This window comes from Engraulis encrasicolus, chromosome 15 (assembly GCF_034702125.1).
Source record: "Engraulis encrasicolus isolate BLACKSEA-1 chromosome 15, IST_EnEncr_1.0, whole genome shotgun sequence".
In the NCBI taxonomy this organism is placed as follows: domain Eukaryota; kingdom Metazoa; phylum Chordata; class Actinopteri; order Clupeiformes; family Engraulidae; genus Engraulis; species Engraulis encrasicolus.
In genome coordinates, this window is record NC_085871.1 from 49,682,932 (window position 1) to 49,688,931 (window position 6,000).

General features: G+C 40.8%; 2 protein-coding genes across 2 annotated transcripts in view; both read left to right on the forward strand.

Annotated features, from left to right (window-relative positions):
- The window catches only part of LOC134464325 (zinc finger protein 501-like), a 419,382-nt gene that overhangs the window by 107,692 nt on the left and 305,690 nt on the right, over positions 1-6,000 (forward strand). The window lies entirely within an intron of this gene.
- Positions 1-6,000, forward strand: part of LOC134464323 (NLR family CARD domain-containing protein 3-like) — a 95,599-nt gene that overhangs the window by 49,565 nt on the left and 40,034 nt on the right. The gene's annotated exons all lie outside the window — the stretch shown is intronic.

The window sequence follows — 6,000 nt, forward strand, 5'->3', positions numbered from 1 at the left end:
CTGTTCATGAGAGAAGCTGCAGAAATCGTCTGCAGAATCGTAGAGGTCTAAAATAGAAAGCCAAACACACGACTGCTGTAGGGCTACTGAACGTCTGACTTATGACTTATCACAATAAAACATAGATTTTTGCTGTAGCCTACATTGCCATATCATAACTCTCTAGGACATTTTATTATCTTCAAAATGATGCAGGATCCATTCTGTAGTAGCTTACAGTAGCTGTAGCCTCTCTTCGCAACTCCTGCTTTGTCTGCCTACCTGCATGGTCGCTGGTGGTGCACGCCAAGTTACAAAAAATGTGGGGTGCACGACCTCGCGCCGCGCCAGCTTGCATTTTGAGCGCACGCCATCGTCGCTAGGGAGGTATGAATGAGGTTAGCGCCAGTCACGCCAAGTATGAATCCGCCTTAAGGCACCTGCAAAAAAGGGTGCTGAATGCCTGAGCCCTTTTGAGAAAAGCCGCCCTCAGCTTATATACAGTAGACCTAAATATCTCAGCTTTTGAAGCACATAAAAATATGCACTAAGTTGCATTTAAACATTAAGACCCTAGTCTTTCATTAGAATGTGTTCATTCATCTGAAACAAACAGAGATTTTTAATAAAGTTGTCTCAAATCTCATGAGCCTGAATGTTGTGTAATGCAGCTCCAGGCGCCAGGGCCAATGTTGCACAACGCAACATCAGGCATCAGTGGGTTAACACACCATATAGCAGTTTATCCAGCAGTTTACACAATTATATATGTGATTATTTATAAACATGTTTACACTCCATATAGCAGCTTATACAGCAGTTTACAACATTATTTATGTAGTTATTTATAAACCTGTTTACACACCATATCATCACTGTCCATCAGAAACCTCATATCTGCAACTTTCAGAAACGAATTCATTGTTTATTTATTTATTATTATAATATATAGCACATGTATATACTTAAGCAATATGACACGAGTGGGAGTGAGGTTGTTCTGGGACACCCTCACGGGTGTGATTCGCCACAGGCACGAAGCCGCAGGCTGAGTGCCGTAGGTAATTACACCCGTGAGGGTGTCCCAGAACAACCTCACGACCACAAGTGTTATATTGCTTTTATACAATAGTTCCTTTGCTAACACAATGAGTTCATTGAAAGAAATGTTAAATTATTTAATTACTTTATTTGATTGTTTATTTGCTTGTTCCTCCGCTCCGGAAAAATAGTTCCAGTTATTGTCTTTGGTTGCTGCGCAACGCGCACCACGTTGGTTACGGTTACTTTGTATCGTTGGTCGCGGAGTGATTATTAGATGTGAAGAGTCATTCATAGAGTGTTGGAGGATACCCTCACTCCTAGTGACGTGTAGAACGCCTCTTGTCCAATCGCAATTTGTGAAATAATTCGACCGGATCTAACTATTGTATAAATCAGTACAATTGGTCAGTTTCCATGATTATATGAGTTTAATAAATTATTTGAAATCCACTATTAATGATATACAATGTTTCTATTTTGAAAATATTTTTTTAACTGGTCAGTGGTGATAAGGCAGTTTATACAGCAGTTTACATAATGGGTCATATAGCAGTTTATACAGCAGGTTACATAATGGGTCATATAGCAGTTTATACAGCAGGCTACATAATGGGTCATATAGCAGTTTATACAGCAGGTTACATAATGGGTCATATAGCAGTTTATACAGCAGGTTACATAATGGGTCAGTGGTGAACTGGTGCCATGACTCATCTGTGTTTTGCCAGAACCAGCCACCTGCCTGCAGATGATGATGATGACGATGACGACGATGCAGATGATGATGATGAAGATGAAGATGACAATCATGATAATGATGATGACGATGACAATGACGATCATGACGAAGACGATGATGATGATGATGATGACAATCATGACGATGGCAATGATTATGTTATGTGGCTATGATTAGGCCTATTTTTATTTCAGTTTATTTCTTATTTTATTTCCTCTTCCTTTTATGCTGCCCTAACTTTGTGTTTTTTAAGCATTTTATCAATGTACTTATTTAGACAGTTAGTTAAACCTCTGTTATAACATCTCTAGTTTATATCCCCCTTACATACCGTCTGAACTCTTTTGGTGTCTGTATGTATGTTGTTTATTTTGTACACATTGCATATGTGATACGACGCATGAATTTCCCCAACTGTGAGATAATAAAGGTAAAGAGGTAAAATACTTCCTTACTTACTTACTTTTTTGTAAAACTCACTTGTTTACCACCACACATGGTTGACGCCTTCTAAAGCAAATTTGTTTATCTTGTTCTCAAGAGAGATTAACAGACCAAGGATATGGATCACTGCAACCATGTTATATGGTCTGATGACACCAAGATAAACAAATTTGCTTTAGATTGTGTCAAGCATTTGTGGTGGTAAACAAGTGAGTTTTGCAAAAAAGTTTATAATCTCGATAGTCAAGAATGGTTGAGGGACTGACATGGTTTGGGGATGAATGGATGCCGTCAACATGGGACCAGCACCCATGTGGGGTCCAGTAGAACCGTCAGCACCACGACATCAGCTAGTAGGATGGAACCCAGTAGGATGGAACCCAGTAGGATGGAACCCACAGCCATTAGTGTGGGGTCTAGTAGAACCATCAGTGTCAGAATCAATATGGGTCCCAGTAGAACCATCAGCACAGCATGGAGCCCAATACTCAGACAGTCGTCAGAATAACCCACATCGACAAACACATAATAAACCACACCTACTATCCAAACAAAGCCACACTCCATCAGTATGGGGTCCTGTAGGTCCACCAATGTGGGGTCCAGTAGAACCATCAGCAGTAGGATGGAACCCACTACAACCACCAGTGTGGGGTCCAGTAGAACCACCAATATGTGGTCCAATAGAATTATCAGTGCAGTATATAGGCCAGTAAAATCAGCAACCAGGCGTCCAGTCCAGTTATCAGCTCATCATAAGCCACCCTGGACTTCACCCCAAACACCAACGCACACATTGGTCTCCAAAACACACACACTCACACACACATTACAGTAACCAGCCACACACGCATTACAGTAACCAGCCACACACACATTACAGTAACCAGCCACACACATTACAGTAACCAGCCACACACACATACAGTAACCAGCCACACACACTGTATAGGGTAACACTTTACCTGACACCGGTGTCATAAGCATGTCATTACAGTGTCATAATAGTGTTATGACACAGTCATAGATAAGTCATAAACATTATATCCATGTCATAAATATTTTATGACTATTGGCCTTAAGTGACATTCGGTTATGGCAAAGACAACCTACGTAGTGTGGCGTTAATGAGATTAATATATGACACTTTTAAAAAGAGAATGAAGGGGTGTATGGTTATTTCACTCACTCTAACAGTACATTTATTTAATTAATTCAATTGTAGTTATTTTCAAATTAAAACATTTATCTCCAAGGTAATTTGTCATATGTGTCTATGTGTAACTGTATTTCGATGTATTGTAAACTACTGTATTGTTACCACACGTTACTTCTGTAGCCTATTACGAGGGCATACTGCTGTTTTTAAAACACATCACAAATGCTACCATGTTAGAATCACATTTTAGGTTGTTTTTTCCCCATGAATTAAAGCAATTAACTCCAGTGTCATGTGCATTTCTTGTATTTATTTGTATTGTTAACTATTATGCTGTTACCACACCTACCTCTGTATTATGAGGGCATACTGCTGTTTATAAACATTCATCAGACCTTTACCCTCAGATCACAATAAAACATAATTGTGTTTACACTAGCCACAAATGATATAACTTTTTTTGATGTAGGCTATAGTATATGAGTTGTAGTATTATGAGGGCATACTGCTGTGCATAAAACACATCAGGTGTCAGGATTGACCTCCTCTGGACTCTTTGTTTACTTTTGCCCCCTGCTGGCCTGACTGTGTTACTGCTCTAAGTTATTTTGTACTCAATGGCAGTTAACTGTGTGTGTGTTTGCCGAATGTGTGTTTAACTTTCAGATCCAAATTCTGAAGAGATCTTCTCTTTCCTCTGATTGTTGTTGTCATACAGAGAGGGGACAGCAAACCCTCTACAGCACCTTTCTGTTGACATAATTATGCCACACGCCCATGAGCAGCGTTGGGAGTAACGCATTACAAAAGCAATTCATTACTGGCATGCAGTTGGCTACTTTCTGCTGAAACACAGTAATGTAAGGCATTACAGGGCAAAAATCTGTAATATTTACTTAGCTACAATGCTAAGTAACTTAAGTTACAGTGCATTGTACCGTGACCTGGATTTCGATGGTGTTCACTGTGGTGGGTCAGAAAGCTTTTCCTGAACCCGGCAGTTTTTAGTCAGCATGCTGCCAAAACACCTTCTGGATGGAAAGTGAAAAAGTCATGATTAGTTAGGCTACTTACTCCAAACCTCCTGCTTAGGCCTACTGTTGAAGGTTTTAAGACTTCAGATTTCTAAGTATTCTCTCATCTCTATGACTCGTGAATGGCTACACATAACACCATTGTTCTGTTTGCTGTTCTGATCACAGTTCATGTCATTACACACTCAATATATTTTCTTTACAAGAATGCATCTTTAAGTAGGCTATAAAGACTAGAATTCAGAAGAGATTTCTGTCGCATATTGTATTTTATTACGGTGTGTGTGTGTGTGTGTGTGTGTGTGTGTGTGTGTGTGTGCTTGTGCGTGCGCGTGTGCGTGTGTGTAGGCGTGTGAGTGTGTGTGTGCGCGTGTCAGACCTCTCCACCAGTTACTTACTCCAAACCTCCAGCTTACTGATCAATGAGGTTTTAAGACTTCAGATTTCTAAGTATTCTCTCATCTCTATGACTCGTGAATGGCTACACACAGGCCCGCCGACAGGGGGGGCAAAGGGGTTATGTTGTCCCGGGCCCAAGGAGATAGGGGGCCCAGAATTGGGTCTCCATTACATTGTATGTATTGGGTAGGGCCCTTTCAGATAACTTTGTCCCGGGCCCAGCAAAAGCTGTCAGCGCCCCTGGCTACACATAAAGACATTGTTCTCTTAGCTGTTATGATCATATTTTCAACATGTCAGACGTTGGGATCTACTCTGTCTCACACACTCAATATTGTATACAAGAGGTGAAGTTTTTGGACTTGCTGATTGGTCTCTTGCATCATGTGACCCAGAGTCCCTTTGTATGTACTGGTCAAGTAAACAAAATCAGGCTGAAATTTGGTAAGTCGGACAAGAAATCTAACCATCATGCAACGTGTATGCATCATGCAATCCAGTACGCATTGCTGCAACTGTATGGTGTTGGAGAAAAATGGTGCATAAAGTGAAACATGGTAGGGATACAGCTCTTATGAGGAGCTGCATACATGCTGCAGGTGTTTGAGGGCTTTTGCCATTCATTAAATCATGAAGTTAAACATGTATTGCTCTACAAATAGCGAATATGTCACCATCTCTCATTTTTTTTGAAGAGGTGAGAGGGATTCAGTGATTAAGTATGACACCCGATCTGCGTATTTGAAGTGTTTTGAAGTGACTTATCTGCTCATTTTGACATTATGTTCGATAGGCGACAAAACTTTTGTCTTGCGAAAATCTGCCCTGTCTGTGTTCACTAAAGGTTCAATCTTTCTTTGGTGCATGAAATGTATTTTTGTACACGTTTTCATTCGGGAGGGTTGTAGCTTTTATATGAGTGTCCTCTGAAGCCAAGTGATTAATTGAAAGTCAGCTTACTAGCAGTTATTCCAAACAGATGGATAGGCGACAACACTTTTGGAGACGGCTGTACATTAATGGTGCATGTGGGCCAACGGCAATACAGATTTGAAATGACCTCGCAGCCAAATAAAACGGCTCCGTGGCCCAGATTTGGCCCATGGGCCTGAGTTTGACATCCCTGCAGTATGCGGACTCCTTCCTCCTCGGTCTGTGCTTGTGGCCTCGTGTTTCGTTGACACCCGCCAGTTTCTCTGCTA